Source organism: Chiloscyllium plagiosum, unplaced genomic scaffold, assembly GCF_037043375.1.
Source record: "Chiloscyllium plagiosum isolate Xiang-an unplaced genomic scaffold, Cpla_swu_hap1 HiC_scaffold_3, whole genome shotgun sequence".
NCBI lineage: Eukaryota > Metazoa > Chordata > Chondrichthyes > Orectolobiformes > Hemiscylliidae > Chiloscyllium > Chiloscyllium plagiosum.
Window position 1 is genome coordinate 29,623,396 of NW_028270141.1, and position 18,772 is coordinate 29,642,167.

The window sequence follows — 18,772 nt, forward strand, 5'->3', positions numbered from 1 at the left end:
CCTAGGGAATGTTGCTGAATAGAGAGCTTGGAGTACAGGTTCATAGCTCCTTGAAAGTAGAGTTGCAGGTAGATAGGATAGTGAAGAAGGCGTTTGATATGCTTTCCTTTATTGGTCAGAGTGTTGAGTATAGGAGTTGGGAGGACATATTGCAGCTATACAGGACATTGGTTAGGCCATTTTTGGAATATTGCATGTAATTCTGGTCTCCTTCCTATTGGACGGATGTTGTGAAACTTGAAAGGGTTCAGAAAAGATTTACAAGGATGTTGCCAGGATTTGAGCTATAGGGAGAGGTTGAATAGGCTAGTGCTGTTTCCCTGGAGCATCAGAGGCTGAGGGGTGACCTCATAGAGGTTTATAAAATCGTGAGATGCATGGCGAGGGTAAATAGACAAGGCCTTTTCCCTGGGGTGGGGGAGTCCAGAACTGAGGGGTTTAGGGTGAGAGAGAAAAGATATAAAAGAGACCTAAGGGGCAACTTTTTCACGCAGAGGGTGGTGTGTGTTTAGAAGCCTCCTGAAGAAGGGCTCATGCCCAAAACGTCGATTCTCCTGCTCCTTGGACGCTGCCTGACCTGCTGCACTTTTCCAGCAACACATTTTCAGCTCTCAGTATTATTACCCAGTACAGTACCAGATTGCAGTCTGCTAATACAGTGCAATCCAGATTGAACACGCTGATGATAAATGTTTTATTGTTGTAATGAAAGAAAAAGAAAAATTACTGCAGTAACCAGATGATTACTTTCAGCTATAGTTTCATAAATAGCAGTACCGTACTTGGGTGGCCTCTCCAGTTTCAATATATCATTAGAGAGGCCTCTGTACAATATATTGCACTGCAACACCATAATTACAATAACTTAAAGGTAACCCTTTATGAAAAATTATAGCACGAGGAGACCAAGACTAAGAACTTTCCATTATGTTGTAATAACTTGTAAGCTCAGCACTAAATATGCCTGGCAATATAATGTGACAAGTAATGTAGTTTGCACAGTAGAAACCATTGAACTCCCAGCTGTGATACACATTTTCAAATTTAACTTTTGACTCATATTTGCAAACTACGTTTCCCCAGAGGAAAATATTCAATACAGTCGTTTTTTAAGACAAGGAGTGAAACTGCCCTGCAACAATCACCTTCAGTGAATCACTTCTCTACAGTTAGGCATCGAACACCTTCAATGATTCTTCAAATATATTTGTGAAAAGTCTGCAGGGTTATTGCATTTTTCATGGAGGCTTCGAGGACATCCTTGAATCGCTTTCTCTGCCCTCCTGCTAACCGCTTGGTGTAATGACATTCGGGGTAGAGAGCTTTTTCTGAAGATTTGTGTCAGGAATGTGAGGATGTGGCCAACTCAGTGCAGCTGATTCACAACCATTCCCATTGTAAGTCGATGGGGAGTGACTTGAAAGGCTCTCAAATTGAGCTGAGTTTTAGTTTCAGGTCATAACTTCCAACCAGCCTGATGAGAGCATCCTCCACTTGCCTTTGATAATATCATTAGTACCAGAGGGAACAGTGCAAAGATCCTCCATGGGTCCTGGTGATCTAGCAGGCTCTAAGAGGGATCGGGAGAATCCAGGTCAGGTATGAGTGGTGCGACCAGATATAACTGTCCACCTATTGGAGGAGTCAGTGATCTAGGCTCAGGATTGTAACCAGGAGTATTAATGATTGGCAACTTTTCTTTCATAAGAGTGGATGTTCCATGGCACTGGCCATTGAAAATGGTGGCAAAGACAGCTCTGGGAACAGATGGTCACAGGAAATGTAACCTCAACAAACATGGGTACCAGACCAGGGTATTCAGAATAAGAGGGGAAAGTGAGGACTGCAGATGCTGGAGATCAGAGCTGAAAATGTGTTGCTGGAAAAGCGCAGCAGGTCCGGCAGCATCCTGAAGAAGGGCTCATGCCCGAAACGTCGATTCTCCTGCTCCTTGTATGCTGCCTGACCTGCTGCGCTTTTCCAGCAACACATTTTCAGCTCTATTCAGAATAAGATACAATTCCAGCCAATATATCCCACAACGGTTTCTGTACAGCAAGTCGTCCCCACCAATTCCCTAACTCCCACCACTGTCAAGCCCATTTTTGATGCATATTCTCAATTTGTTTCTAAATATTTAAGTAGGTGGGAGAACAGTACACACCCTGGAAAGTCCACCTACTTATCGTTTGGAACAGTTAAATTGTTTAGCTACATCCAAAGCAGAACCAATCAAAATAAACATCTAGTTAAATGGTCACCCAGTTCTAATGGAGGTCAAAACTGGTACGACTGTTTCAGTGATCACTGAACCAATCTTTAACAAAATTCACTCTCGACTCCAACCCTTAAGTTTGTGAATCTATGGAATTCTTTACCAAAGCAGGCTGTAGAGGCTGTGTCATTAAGTATATTCAAGATGGAGATAGACAGATTTCTAAATATTAAAGGAGTCAAGGATTATGGGAAAAATGCAGGAATGTGGAATTAAAGATTATCAGATCAAGGCGGCACGGTGGCGCAGTGGTTAGCACTGCTGCCTCACAGCGCCAGAGACCCGGGTTCAATTCCCGCCTCAGGCGACTGACTGTGTGGAGTTTGCACGTTCTCCCCGTGTTTGCGTGGGTTTCCTCCGGGTGCTCCGGTTTCCTCCCACAGTCCAAAGATGTGCAGGTCAGGTGAATTGGCCATACTAAATTGCCCGTAGTGTTAGGTAAGGGGTAAATGTAGGGGTATGGGTGGGTTGCGCTTCGGCGGTTCGGTGTGGACTTGTTGGGCCAAAGGGCCTGTTTCCACACTGTAAAGTAATCTAATCTAATAAAGATCAATCATTGAGTGGTGGAGCCAAACTGATGGGCTGAATGGCTGAATAGTCCTATAGTGTTATGGAAGCCAGGTAACAGAGTAAATTTTAAAAAAAGTAATTGATAAGTTTTAGATATTAAAGACTTCAACAGATATGGAGAGAAAACAAAAATGTGGCATTGAGATAGAGAATCAGCTATGATCATATTGAATGGTGGAGCAGGCTCAAGAAGTCGCATAGCCTACTCCTGTTCCTAGTTTCTAGGTCTATTTGCCTCCTCTATAATATGGACTGACCTATCTTGTAAAGGTCAGTGAGCTCCATTGTTTTTTCAAGGCTCCAACAAATGATAGTTAATCTATTATAATCACATTACACAACAGTCAAAATCCATTTCCCATCAGAAATTTGGCTGTTTTCAGCATTTACTGGAAAGATTGTTATCAAATTATACAGCATTGATATAAAATGACAATGCTTATGTTCATTTTTAATATGCAACAAAAGTATATACAGTGATGTATATACTTTTTTTTAACATGTATGTCCCAAGTAACCTGTAAAATCAGTGGAGTCTGAATAAAGACTCAAATTCTTCATGCTCATTATTTCATCTTTAAGCTGGAGACTGTAAAAGGAAATGGCACAAACTGTTAGTCATGAATAAAATATAAAACTGCTGAAGTAGTGATTCATTGCTAATCTAAAGGGAAGTATTGAATCTATTATTCAATGACTGCTACGACTTTGCAGTTTTACCAAATCTCAGCTTCCTAACTGGGCTTTCCCCCTGCAATGCTACATCATAATCACTGGGTTTTGTGCTGCAAGGTAAGGAGTACAGTTTTGTGAATAATCCATAATTAGACTTTTCATTAGTTCAGGCCAATGTCTCAATAATCACTCGCACCATAATGTCACGATATTTGTATCCATTTTGCTCTTTGTCTTACAAAAGAGCTTATTTGGGGCATACTTTCTTATGTGTATTATTTGCAATAAAACTGTACATTTGGTCCTCATAAATGAGTCTATTATTTTGTTTCATGGAATACAAGGAGAAAATCTTCCTCCATTAGCTCCATTTATGGGAAAATTGAAAAGAAAGAGTTGAATCCAAACTGGATCTCAGATCTCATGTAAAAAAATTGGCAACATGGACCTTGAGTTATCCAGCAATAAAATAATCAGCACAGCATACTTGTTGGGGCCTGTAAAGGAAAAGAAGAGGCCACTATACTGGAAGTGACCTTTGGCTGAAGAAGATGAGTGAACTACTTAGCAATAGTGAGAAAAGCAAAGGGAAGAACAGCAGTTCAAATGCAAAAGTCCGATAAGCTGATTCTAACTGGTGAGCAAGCATATGAGTATTATTGTGTAAGGTAATGATCCTTCAATTTAACCCAATCCATTGATAATATATAACTTGGTTGCAGAAGACAGGAAACCCCAGAAGCAGGGTAGCTGACTTCTTAATTATCAAAAAAATGGGTCAACCCTGTAATCAACAATAAAGAAATAGATTTATAAAGCTTAAACTAGGAGAAAGTGAGGACTACAGATGCTGGAGATCAGAGCTGAAAAATGTGTTGCTGGAAAAGCGCAGCAGGTCAGGCAGCATCCAAGGAGCAGGAGAATCGACGTTTCGGGCATAAGCCCTTCTTCAGGAATGAGGAGGGTGTGCCAAGCAGGCTAAGATAAAAGGTAGGAAGGAGGGACTTGGGGGAGGGGCATTGGGAATGCGATAGGTGGAAGGAGGTCAAGGTGAGTGTGATAGGCTGGAGAGGGAGTGGGGGCGGAGAGGTTGGAAAAAAGATTGCAGGTCAAGAAGGAGGTGCTAAGTCCAAGGGTTGGGACTGAGATAAGGTGGGGGAGGGGAAATGAGGAAGCTGGAGCAATCTGCATTCATCCCTTGTGGTTGGAGGCTTCCTAGGCGGAAGATGAGGCGTTCTTCCTCCAGGCGTCGTGTTGCCATGGTCTGGTGATGGAGGAGGCCAAGGACCTGCATGTTCTTGGCAGAGTGGGAGGGGGAGTTAAAGTGTTCAGCCACAGGACGGTTGGCACCCCCCACCAACCCAACCTCCACTCCCAGCACCTTCCCCTGCAACTGCAAGAAATACAAAACTTGCGCCCTCACTTCCCTCCAAGGCCGCAAGGGATCCTTCCATATCCGTACAAATTCACCTGCACATCCACACATATCATTTACTGCACCCGCTGCACCCGATGTGGCCTCCTCTACATTGGGGAGACAGGCCGCCTACTTGTGGAACATTTCAGAGAACACCTCTGGGACACCCGCACCAACCAACCCAACAAGTCACATGCTATGTAAGGTCCATGTAGTTTTCTTTTTAACTATTCACAGGATGTGGACGTCGCTGGCTAGGCCAGCATTTTATTGTTCATCCCTAATTTTCCAGAGGGCAGGTTTAAGACTCAACCACATTACTGCAGGTCTGGAGTCACATATAGGCCAGACTGGGTAAGGATGGCAACTTCCTTCCCTAAAAGACATTAGTGAAAAAGAACAGTTTTTCTGACAAATGACAATGGCTTCATGGTCATCATTAGGTTCTTACTTGCAGATTTTTTTTTATTGAAATCAAATTCCACCATCTGCCATGGCAGGATTTGAACCCAGGTCCCCAGGATATTATCTGGGTCTCTGGATAAATTGGTCCAGTGATGATATTACTTAGCCATCATCTCCGCAAAATAAAATTCTCACAGACTGAGGGATAGCTTTCAATTAAAAGTGCAAACATTTGAAGGAGTCTATCTATTCTTGTTGAAAAAGATGGGATAAGATGAGATCTACAGAAAATGAAGACTGTTTCCAATTCTGAAATTGGTTCAGGAAGTGCAGAGATTTTCAGGCTTAGTAAACATTTGGTAAAATTTATGTCTCATATCCCAATGATAACTGAATCCTAGAAGCAATTCTTCAAGAAGATGCAAGGATTGTGCTATGACTTGCAGCAGGAGGATACTTTTGAAAAGGTCAAGGTCATAGATGCCCTAACCCATTACACTTCATCCTTTCCAACAAACTGTGGATGCTTCCGCTATGGATACACAATCAGTGCACTTTTTGGAACAATCAAATGGATGTCGATTTTTTTGTGCTTCCAGAGCATTATCAGACATGCAAAAGCAATTATACAGAAGGAAGCTATCTCAGTCTTATGCACACATTAGAGAAAGGGCAGATCATAAACCATTGAGCTCTCTATTGGATACCAAGTCTGCCTTATGAGGTTTGCCAGTAAGATACATATGTGCAGGGAAAGTATCAATTGGCCAAGAAAGTTATTGAAAATAAGTATTTTCAGCTTTGCTTCAGCAAGGTATCCTAGCCAAGATATATCAGAGAACTTGGGAATATATCAATTATACAGTCAGTGCCTGCACGTAAGTGTGGAGACCAAGGATCTTAAAAGAGATTGAGGATCTCTTAGCTGGATTTGAAACTTGTGCTATTAGCAGGCCTGAACAATGAAAGGCACAGATTTTCATTACTTTCTCTTCCAGATCATGCTAATATGTGAAACAGAGCTATTTATATTCAATCAACAGTCTTAACAAACTGTCATTGACTGTTTTCCTTGGTGAAAATGTGGTATACCACCACCACATAGACAGTTGTCAGAGTCTTGCATGTAATGTTCACTCCAATTGGGAGACCTGATGTGGTTATGTCAGATAATGGACCACAGTTTATTAATGAGTTTATCAGCCAATTTACAGTCTATTTTGGCTTTGACCATGTAACCAGCTCACTGGGTCACCTCCAGTCAAATGGAGAAGCTGAGCATACAGTCCAGAAAGTTAAGTCCCTTTTGAAGAAAAATTTGAACTTGTATACATGTTTGTTTATTGCCTGGTCCACCTCAGTCCAGTGTGGTGTATCACCATCAGAACTGCTGATAAGTCAAGGCTCAACTCCCCATCCTTCCAAACAGGTTGAGTCCAGAGCTGAGTGCATTGGACTGTAAAGATATTTGTGAAAAGGAACATTCTTATTTGGGGAAACAGTTTATTCATTATACTGGATGTCACAGTACAAGATGATTGTCACACTTGTGCAAGATGTTGAGAGGCATAGATAGAGTGGATAGCCAGATGGTGGAAATGACTATCATGAGGAGGCTTAATTTTAAGGTAATTGGGGGAAGGTTTAGGGGAGATGTCAGAGGTAGGTTCTTTACTCAGAGAGTGGTGGGTGCGTGGAATGCACTGCCAGCAGTGGTAGTAGAGTCAGATATATTAGGGACATTTAAGCAACTCTTGGATAAGCACGTAGAAGTTACTACAATGAAGGATATGTAGGTGAGTCTGATTTAGAGTAGGATTACAGACTGGCAAAACATCGAGGGCCAAAGAGCCTGTACTGTGCTGTAAGGTCCTATGTTCTATGCTTTGAGCCAACACAATGGATATGGATAAAGGACCTCACTAGGAATGGTATAGTTGTGCAAGAGTCAGCTGATCAACATACTCACAAAATGTCTGGTCAGCTGAGGGTTTGAATGGAGGAGCTGCAGGAACATTGTCGCTTTGCAAAACAAATATCCAGTATTGCTTGACTGAGGTGAACTCAATGGAGAACCTAATGGCGGAATTGGTTCATAGAGAAATCAAAGTTAAGATCAGTATCAAGATTAACAGTTCTCATGCAAAAGATCTACTGATTTTCCAAGTCCAAAGGCAACACTTTCAAGAAGAATTGTAAAATGTTCAGATCACCTGAACTTATGAAGTCAGAGACTTGGGGGATGATGAGGCATTAGTAAATGTAATGTAAATAATTTTATACATGTGTGTACGATGGGACAATTATGTCAGAAAAAAACCTTGGGTAGAGATTTAAGATAATGGTTCCGAAGGAGTTGATGGTCATTTTGCATTTGTTCTATCCATTCTGTTAATGCCATACACAGTCGGTGGGTGAAGTCAACAGGTTTCCACCTCAGCTTACAGAGGGAGCAGATGTATCTATCGTATTTGTGAAGTAAGGAAATTCTAGTTAAAATAATTCAAACCGTTTATTCATTTCGTATTTTACGTCTAAAATTAGGTGACTGCTACTTTCAAATTTTATTTTTAAAAAATTGCAATATCCTTATCAATACATTCAGTGAACATTGATATACAAGTGATGATGTAGTACATATAAATATTTCAGAAATGCCTGTGCAAATGTCAGATTAGGAATAGCTAGCCCAAAGAGAGAAGTTGCCTCACACATATATTTTCAGAATTTTCAACCACATTGACCCTGCTTCTTAAATGAAGTTCTTTAAAATGATGATTTCACCCTATTACAAGGAGCTTCAATATCTTTGTGCTATGTTATGCTCACAAGTTGGAATTATCAACTTCATGATATTTTTATTGTAGTGCTGCTGTGAACAACATATCAACCGATCAGGAAACATTCTGTTAAATATATTCTGTATAGTGCTTTGCTCTGCATGGTTAAATTATGATGGCAAGTTGCATAAACCTGAATTATTATTACTCAAGTTTAAAAGATTGAGGGCTGGTCTGATTGAGGTGTTAAGGATTCATCAGCACATATATATACAGAAGGAACTTAAAAACAAGGGGGCACAATATTAAAATTAGGGCGAGGCCATTCAGGTGTGGAATCTGAAAACATGCTTTCATGTGAGGAATAAAGGAAATATGAAAGTCTTTCCAACAAAAGACTGATTGAAGCTGCGTAAATTGATGGTTTTGATATTGAAATAGGTGCATTTTTGTTCGGTAAATTATATCTCGGAATTAGAATCAAGGGAAGCTAAATAGAACTGTGCTACAGACCAGCTAAAATCTAACTGAATGGCGGGACAGGCTTAAGTGACTGCATAGTCACTCATCACACTGCAAAATGCATTGAGCTTAATGTAAATTTCAACTCATTGTTAGTAGCATGTCAATATTATTTTACACTTTGTAGATTGTGAAAGTGTTATTTATTTTATAGAGTGTAACAAATATATTTTATGGAAAGCAAGAACTACTATTGCAAAATCACCTGAGTGATGATTTAGACCCTGCTGCATACAAAATCTGCACTTTTCTGATTCTTATGACCTTTATCTGCTCTAGTCGATAACATAACCTTTTCTCACCTGATAATCCACCTTTAAGTTTATTCCCACTTGTTCTATTAATCAGTATTTCAGTTGAAAAAGTCTCCAGTGAATAACTTCAAATTTTGGCTCATGCTGACATATCAGAGAATGGTTGCAAAAGTTTATCTCTGTGTCAATGTGTCAAGCTATATAGGCAGCCTATTATTTTGTAAATTATACTGTTTCATCTTTATGTCCCTAGTTATCACTGATCTTTCAGGTATTGTCCCTCTTTTTGCATTGTGACTGTACAAGAGTATAGCTCTCCAATTCCTCATACCTGAACAGGCTGCAGAAACAAAATAGAAAATTTGCTACAAGTGAAACTCTGTGTTAAGTGTTTCAGATGAGCTCTAGATAGAGTACTAGAGTGAGCAAATGTTTCCAACACAACTAATGAATATAAAGAAAATTTTATATATTTAACCAAACTTTTTCAATTTTGTACTCTCTATGTTCTCCACTGGATGTATGTAAGTACATTTAGAGGAATTTTCAGCTATGATATGAATTTCTTTCATTTCTTTTCTCATATATGAGAGCAGATAAAGACTCTTTTGGGGGACTGACGCAGATGACTACCTGGAATGTTGACCAAGCTTTTTGGTTGTTAAACACAATGAGCATTCTTGTTTTGGTTTGTCTGAACCAAAGTCAAATCCTGGTCTGATCTCAGCCAGAGTGGGCATGGGATATTGCAGTTCATATCAGAACTGCTGAATAGTGAGGTGACTATTTAGGCATGCGCTTCACAACAGATTAGAGATTTCTACAGTAGCTTTCTTTTAGACATTGTGATATTTTGAATGACAGAATAGCCTTGTCTAAAATCTCACACAACAAATGGGCATTTATGAAAGATGACATTGGGCTGTCATGCTGACATCAGAAGTTATGCAAATATCTTGAATAAAAGAGGAGAGGAAAAGAAAGAAAATTAGGACAATGCCAAAAGGTTAATCAGTACTAAAGCAGTGCCTATTGAATTGTTTTAAATACACTTGAACCCCTTGTCATAATGTCTCCTCAGTAACTTTATTTCATTCACCCCTCACAGATCTTGTCACTTCATTACTGCAGTGACATCCCAGAGCATGGCTTTAATATGTTCCGCATTTTGCTTTGCCAAACTGTGACTTGCGCCTGAATGAAAGTCGAAAACTTAATGAAATCAAACAGCTGGTAAAGTGATTGTGATGAATAGAAATTCTATCCCAATATGAATCAAAAGAAAGTGGTTGGCCACTTTAGTTACTGTCAACTTGCTTTTGACGTGTTGGAAGACCACACATCACTGTTGAGTACACAGAGTCTTACTTGAAAGACATTATTCAAATGTACATGTGAGTGTTTTGATTACAAAGCAGTAGGAATTACTTAACACACTCTATTTGTTTTATATTGAAAGGAAGTAGCCTTAAAATAAAATATTTGGTAGCAGGTGAGTGAAGTTTAGGTACGTAGTGCATTTATATGACAAAAAAGATCAGCTTTAGAAAGGATCTATTGCTTTCCTATAGCTAAACTGTCAACTCTAAAAACTAAGAAAACAACATCGCTGGTAGTGTGTTCCTAAATATGTTATTTCTTTGAATTGGAGCTGTCATATAGTCTCTTGCTGTATCTAAACTATTCCTTTTAATCTGTTTTCTGCCTAATCTATGATAGATAATTCTGCTAACAAAGGACTAAAAGAATGAGGCATTTCAAACTTAGCAGGTTACCAAAGGAATACAGATTTCATGGCAATTGTTTTGGAATTTTCTGTATAAATTTGCATTCCAATTCATGATAGGTTGTATCAATGGTCTGTTGCAAGACATGTAAGATAAATATCTGAGGGAAGATTCAAATCATAACAATGGCAACTTGGTGATATTAGATTGGGTGAAGAGTTGTCTTAGTGATTATTCAAGTGAAGAGAAATGTTTTAAATTCAATTTCCAATGAATAGGTCCTACAGAGTTTGATTTATTTAAGCGCTTATCATTTGGTGCATGTTCATTTAGGATAATGGCCCAGAAATTCCAATGGGAAGACAGCCACTGTGGCAGCTCAGACTCAAATTGCATTTAAGGACCTTGCAAAAATTCCCACAGCTGATTCCAATGGAGTTACCTAAGAAGGTGAGCATCTGGAATTCTCCAACTCAGTCTCCAACTCTGAGTAAGTGTCAGGGATATCAAATGGTGCCAACTCACTTGAGCTTAATAGTTACTGGGAATTAAAACTGGCTGTAACTCCAGGGTAACTTTTGAACCCAAGCCCAAACTCACCACGGAATGCTAACTCAACAACATAGGTGTCCATAAATCCTTCACACTATCACACTTGACACCCTCCACCCCATGGTTTGACCATCAACCATCCAATTAGACTGTCAAATATCCCCACCACCCCTTCAAAACCAATATTCCACATGTTCTGACTCCGACTTCTGGCCTGACTACTCTGTACCCATGCCACCAGACCAAACACTCCCCACCTCCACTGCCATGCCCCCTCCAGCTCCACCCCGGCATGACCCTTTTGATTACCCTAAACACTCATCTACTTACCTGGCAACCAACCTCACTCATCTGGCATCCCTCACCAAACTGCCACCTTACCCTGCACTCTCTTCACCTACTTGCCTCCTTAACCCAATACCTGCCTGGCACCCTACCCTATAGCTCTTCATCCACTTGCACCCTAGCCCCACAATGATCTTAATTTCATTTTCTTAATAACATTCGAAGTGGACCATCACAGTATACAGTACTTACTGCTAAAAAGAATAGGGTAGGGGCGTGGTTTCCATATTGATCCTGTCTCTGTTGATTCTTGGATTAATCTACACACCCTTGGAATAGAAGGCTCTTGGCCAGAAAATTCACAAGGGGTACTCATCTTAAGGTAAGTGTCTATTCTATTGTCTGATCAGGCTTAGAGATAGGATTTTGAATCCTGATTGAGAAACCTCTGTCAATATTATGTGTTGTTGCTGGTAGAGAACCTTGACGCATATGTGAGAAATTCAGGCGACTGCTTCAACAGTGTTGCAGCATACTATTGCTCACCTAAATTTTTCTGCACTGGTAGAGTGATGCCCTTGACGGCTTTGTAAGTTCAAACAAAATCTTGATTGTATTTTGAACAAAGTTGTTGGTTTAGTCAATCTCCTTAAACTTTTGAAAGCTTTCTAAACCTCGATCTTGCTAATAATGTGAGAGGCATTAATTGCAGAACCTTTCTTAATTTAGAATTTAATCATTTACATTTTAAAAACCAACATTTTGTATGTGTAATATGTCCTATTGATAATTTTATTTGATAAAACATTATGAATAGAACATATGAACTCCTGTTCTATACGTTGTAGATTGGCTCTAGGACTCAGGAGCAAACTTGTGATGATGCCATCTAGCTACCTACATCACTCATATTGTTATAAAGTGGAGGTTGACCCCCCCCCTCTGAAAACTAAAACCAAAACACCCAAACAGGAGCACCTAGCCCTATAATCTATAAAAAGAGTGTGAAAAGTGGTGTAACCTGCTTTTCAACAACTCCTACTGGTTCAATAAAGTAAAATAAAATCCCTGAATACTCACTTTAACATCAGCACGTAACAATTTATTTATCTAATCTAACCTTGAATGAATTAACTAAACTATTAACAATCCGAATAAATCCCTTCTAACTACCAACTATTCCTGAATAAAACAAGATTCTAATGGTATGTTGTTTCAATAAATACAAGTCCCACACATAGACAAAAAATTCAGAATTTAGGTCTCTCAAAATTATTATGGACCAGGCCAGACCCCCTCAAAACATATCAAGATGGTAGCCCAGACCCTAACTTTGCTAGTTGTTTTAAGTAGATGTACAGTGGATATTCCAGGAGTGATATTCCAACCACTTAATTTTTAAACAAAACAGAATTTATGTGCAAGATTACTGAATGAAACACTAACAAAGAGAACAGAATTCAGAATAACTTAACCTATCCAAAACCCAACAGACTATCCCAACTTAATGATGCTGTTCCAAATACTTGCAACGATCCCCAAAAACACTCCTTCGCTAAAAAGGTAAAAACACAGGGCCTTACAGGAGAAATGTCAAAAAGAGAGAAATTAAGCATGGACCTGCTTGTTTAGGTCTGTAAGTTTCACAACTGACAGCTTGCTAAAATCAAACCTAACCCAACACAAACCAGAGAAAAGCTGAGCTGAGAGAACTGGCCACTCCCCTTTCAGTATATTTTTTTTTAAACTCAAAAGCCTTTTATCTGAGGCAGTGTCTATTAGCTGTAACCAAATTGGCCCTAAAACCCATCCAAGCAAGACCTCTCAGCAACTCTACCTTTATGATCCCTGTGAAAAAGAATTAAGGACAACATAACGTTGTTAAAGGAGCAGCATCACCACAAAATTTCAGCCCGGTTATGTGGTCTTCTGGAATGTTCTGTGCCTTCTCCATCGAGTTGTCTGTCAGGAATGTCATCTCCATCATTTCTTCTGTCAGGAATATCTTCTCAGTCGTTGGTACCATTGTTGGTGCTTTCTCTAATACATAGATGACTGTGAGATCCAGAGATTCATGAGAGAGAGAGAGAGCTGGCAGTTGTTCCTTCTGCAGATGGCAATTAGCTCTAGGGTCTTTTTCCAACCACCCCCTTTTTAATACCCTTAGAGACATGTCAATATTTCTGACAATAGGGTTGGTCCTATGTTGTCAAAACCATCAGATTTAAATTTAATAGGTTTTGAACTGCCTGGTTCAAATTTATTGGCTAAATTCAAAAGAATGTTGTCTTGGTAAAAACTGCTGTTCGGTCTTCTTACTGTATGGCTTTTCAGTACAAATGTTTGGGCCCTCTATGTATTTGCATTCTAAATCTCTAAGCACAGAAAAAGCACCATCTTTTAAAGGGGCCCACACAATGTTCCCCCCACTTCCAGCATTTTACAATTTTACAAACATCAAATTCTAACTTCTTGCCTTCCAATTTACAATTACTCTACCCAACTTCACAACAATATAAATTATACAATGTAGGTGGAGTTGGAACAGTGTTCCTGAGACCAGACTCCACCATGGACCAAAGCACATGAAGATAGAATAATACCCAATGTAACTGTAAGTCTGTGAGTCTGGTATATCCATGAGTACTATACATGTTAGTATTTATTAATAATTTAGAACAAATCTAATCCTGAAGACAGTTCTTGTCTTTTGTAATGATGCTGCTCCATTAACAAGGTTATGTTGACCTTTCTTTTCCAGACTGGTTGGAAAGTAGAGGTTCCAATATGTCTGGAAATATCTACTTGAAAAAGCGTTAAAGTGTTTTCTTTAAAACGCTTGTATAATGAAAGGGGAATGGCCAGTTCTCCTAATTCAGGGTTTGGTTTGGTTTGGTTTGTGTTTTTGTTTGCATTAGCTATTTAAGTTTTAGCTAGGAACTCAGAGAAACTGCTAGGCACCCAAAGAAGCAGCTCCATACTGATCCTCTCTCTCTCTGTCTGACCTCTATCCTGCAAGAACCTGTGTTTGATTTTACCTTTGTTTTTGCCAAGTGTGTGTTTATGGGAATGTTGCAAGTATTTGGAACAGCATCATTAAGTTGTGAAAGAGTCAATTGGGTTTTCAGATAGGTTAAGTTATTCTAAATTTGGTTTTCTTTTGTTCATGTTTCATTTAGTAGTCTGTAAATAAATTTTGGTTTGTTTAAAACTGAATGGTTGGGCCAGCTGCATCACTCCTGGAATATCAAGTTTTGAGAAGCTTTGTAGCTCAGATTGAGGTTCTGGATGTAGGTTTGTTCGCTGAGCTGGAAAGTTCATTTTCAGACATTTCATCACCATACTAGGTAACATATTCAGTGAGCCTCCATATGAAGCACTGGTGGTATGGCCTACTTTCTATTTACGTATTTGGGATTTGGGAATGTCATTTCCTGTGGTGACATCATTTCCTCTGGTGATGTTATTTCCTGTTCTTTTTCTCAGGGTGTAGTAAATAAGATCCAACTCACTGTGTTTGTTGATAGAGTTCCGGTTGGAATCCCATGCTTCTACGAATTCTCAAGCGTGACTCTGTTTGGCTTGTCCTAGGAGGATGTGTTGTCCCAGTCGAAGTGGTGTCCTTCCTCATCCATAAGTAAGGACACGACTGACAGTGTGTCATCTCTTTTTGTGGTTATTTGATGTTCATGTATCCTAGTGGCTAGTTTTCTGCCTGTTTGTCCAATGTAGTATTTGTTACAGTTCTTGCAAGATAGTTTGTAAATGACATTAGATTTGCTTGTTGTCTGTATAGGGTATTTCAAGTTCATTAGTTGCTGATTTAGTGTGTTGGTGGATTTGTGGGTTACCATGATGCAAAGGGGCCTGAGTAGTCTGGCAGTCATTTCCGAGATGTCTTTGATGTAGAGGAGAGTGGCTAGAGTTTCTGGACGTGCTTTGTCTGCTTGTTTAGGTTTGCTGCTGAGAAGTCAGCTGACTGTGTTCATTGGGTATCCGTTAATTTTGAATGTATAGGTCATTTTCCTCTGCTCTGAATAGTTCTCTGTGCTGAATTTGTGGTGGCTCATTGAAATAATGTTCTAATGCAGCTTTGTTTGTGCATGTTGAGATGATTGCTTCCGTAATTCAATATTTGGTCCGTATGTGTTGTTTTCCTGAAGTTCCCCATTACTGTTTGCTCTACTGGGACATCTAGAGTGGCAGGTGTTGAGTGGATATTCCAGGGGTTCTGGATGTAGGTTTGTTCGCTGAGCTGGAAGGTTCATTTTCAGACATTTCATCAACATACTCGGTAACATCTTCAGTGAGCCTCCGAATGAAGCATTGGTGGTATACAGACAACAAGCAAAACTAATGTCATTTACATAATACCTTGCAAGAATTGTAACAAACACGACATTGGACAAATAGGCAGAAAACTAGCCAACAGGATACATGAAATCAACTAGCCACAAAAAGACATGACCCAGTTTCACTAGTATCCTTACATATGGATGAGGAAGAACACCCCTTCGGCTGGGACAACACATCCTCGTAGGACAAGCCAAACAGAGACACGCATGAGAATTCCTAGAAGAATGGCGGGTCGGTGTGGACTTGTTGGGCCGAAGGGCCTGTTTCCACACTGTAATGTAATCTGTAATCTAAATCTAAAGCATTACTCAGACAGTGGTGGGCGGCACGGTGGTACAGTGGTTAGCACTGCTGCCTCGCAGCGTCAGAGACCCGGGTTCAATTCCCGCCTCAGGCGACTGACTGTGTGGAGTTTGCACGTTCTCCCCGTGTCTGCGTGGGTTTCCTCCGGGTGCTCCGGTTTCCTCCCACAGTCCAAAGATGTGCAGGTCAGGTGAATTGGCCATGCTAAATTGCCCGTAGTGTTAGGTAAGGGGTAAATGTAGGGGTATGGGTGGGTTGCGCTTCGGCGGGTCGGTGTGGACTTGTTGGGCCGAAGGGCCTGTTTCCACACTGTAAGTAATCTAATCTAATCTAAAAAAAATGGCATTCCAACCGGAACTCTATCAACAAACATATTGACTTGGATTCTATTTAGCACACTCTGAGAAAAAGAACAGGAATTAACATCACCAGAGGAAATGATGTCACCACAGGAAATGACATTCCCAACCCAAGGAAACCCAAAAACATAAATAGAAAGCGGGCTATACCACCAGTGCTTCATTCGGAGGCTCACTGAAGATGTTACCGAGTATGTTGATGAAATGTCTGAAAATGAACCTTCCAGCTCAGTGAACAAACCTACATCCAGAACTCCTGGAATATCCACTCAACACCTGCTTAAAACAACTAGAAAAGATTCAGGTCTGGCCTACCTTCCTGAAATGTTTTGAGGGCAACTGGCCTAGTCCATAACACTTTGCCTTCTTGACCAATGTGTCTCACATTCACATTTGTAGTGTAGCATCAATCCATATGATAAAAGCTAATGGACACACTGCCTTTCTTCACAGATTATTTTAACCTCTCTCCTCATCACATTTTGTTTGGTTTGACACTGTGGAGAAAATATATCATAGTCCTCAAATTATGGTAAAATAATCAGAATTACAAAGATACCCAGAAAATAAAGTTACTTGCCAAGTATTAATTAAAAATATTGGTATTGTCATTTTTTTGTATTAGTTAAAACACTGTGATAACTCTGACCAGGATTGTGTTGCTGGAGGGCACCTACAAATTGAAATGTACATGATGAATGCCTTTCATGGTGCTGGGATGAATGTTTTGAAACAAATATAACACCTTCTTTTAATCAAATACAAGACCTAATCAACTGTTCGTTGCAGGAAAACAAAGAATGATCAGATTGAGTGCCAAACAGAAATTTAATTCGGGAGACTATTAATAAAGCTTTTAATATAAGTTGGAAGTACATTTTTGTTACCCAAATTATATTGCTACTCACTCCAAGATTTATAAATTAAAAGCTCATTCCCTTGAATGAAACTATTAATGGTGAGTATTCCCAAAATCATTTAAATATAATGTGGTTTTTATTTTATATATATTTCTGCTGAAGTTGTACAAATTTGGAATTCTCACCATACACATGTTGCATGTAATAATTACTCTTCAGACACCTGTCTATATGCATACTTGGACATTTAACAGTTATGCAGAGAATGTAATGCTTGCCTTATTATTTCTAGTAAGTATTCCACATTGACAGCTAGTAAACAAATCTTAAATTGCCAGCTGGACAATGTTTCTTAGCTGTCCTTTTTCCTGCTCCATTGCCACTACCATCTTGTCGGCTTTAATGCAACTCCCAGGTCTTGGGCATGCTGAGGAACAAATATGAAAGACTTTTTAAATCAGCAGTACCTCCCTGCAGTTATGTTTGTATTCTGGCCAGGATCACAACAGCAACCATTTTATTAAAAGCTATTACTCAGTTATAGGCTCCTGCAAGTGCTGAGCTGCAGTGACCCTGTTGACAGAACATTATTACTCATAAGAAGCTCTTTGACTGTGACTAGTATGTACATACAGTATGCCAATTGCAGGACAGATGCCAAGACATCAATGGCTGGTGGAAAATAAACATGCACAAAATGCCAAGAAGCTGTCTCATATGATAATAATTCATTTGTGATGCTAATTTGTTTCATATGTAAACATACAAATGCTAAAATTGCAACATATTAATAAATGTACAAAGCTAAAAATCACACAACACCAGGTTATAGTCCAACAGGTTTAATTGGAAGCACACCAGCTTTCGGAGCGACGCTCCTTCATCAGGTGATTGTGGAGGGCTCAATCGTAACACAGAATTTATAGCAAAAATTTGCAGTGTGATGTAACTGAAATTATACATTGAAAAATTGATTGTCTGTTAAGCCTTTCATCTGTTAGAATACAGTGATAGTTTCACTTCTTTCATGTGTAAATCACAAAACCCTTTTTTTTAAAGTTGCATTCTCGGGTTAGCTGTTAACAATGGTGATAGCTGGACAATATGTTGAAGGTGTTAGCCCCTTGTGTTCTCTGTCTATGACCTGATGTTTAGATTGATTCTAATCTAAAAAGTGAGATAACAGAGTTTTACATAAATTCATGCAGTTTTTGAGCTCAGAGTTCTACATGAATGTACTGCATACATTCATGTAGAACTCTGAGCTCAAAAACTGCATGAATTTATGTAAAACTCTATCTCACTTTTTAGATTAGAATCAATCTAAACATCAGGTCATAGACAGACTCCCGACCGACCGACCGACTCCCACAGCTACCTGGACTACACCTCCTCCCATCCTGCCCCCTGTAAAAACGCCATCCCATTCTCC

General features: G+C 39.6%; 1 protein-coding gene across 6 annotated transcripts in view; it reads left to right on the plus strand.

Annotated features, from left to right (window-relative positions):
- Window positions 1–18,772, plus strand: part of dlgap2a (discs, large (Drosophila) homolog-associated protein 2a) — a 974,428-nt gene that overhangs the window by 701,713 nt on the left and 253,943 nt on the right. The window contains exon 1 of one of the 6 annotated variants that reach the window (XM_087978257.1): window positions 7,785–7,820. The exons of the other annotated variants lie outside the window; for them this stretch is intronic. The gene's annotated coding sequence lies outside the window, so the exon portion shown is untranslated. Of the gene's footprint in view, window positions 1–7,784; window positions 7,821–18,772 lie in introns of those variants that run through there. 6 annotated transcript variants of the gene reach the window in all.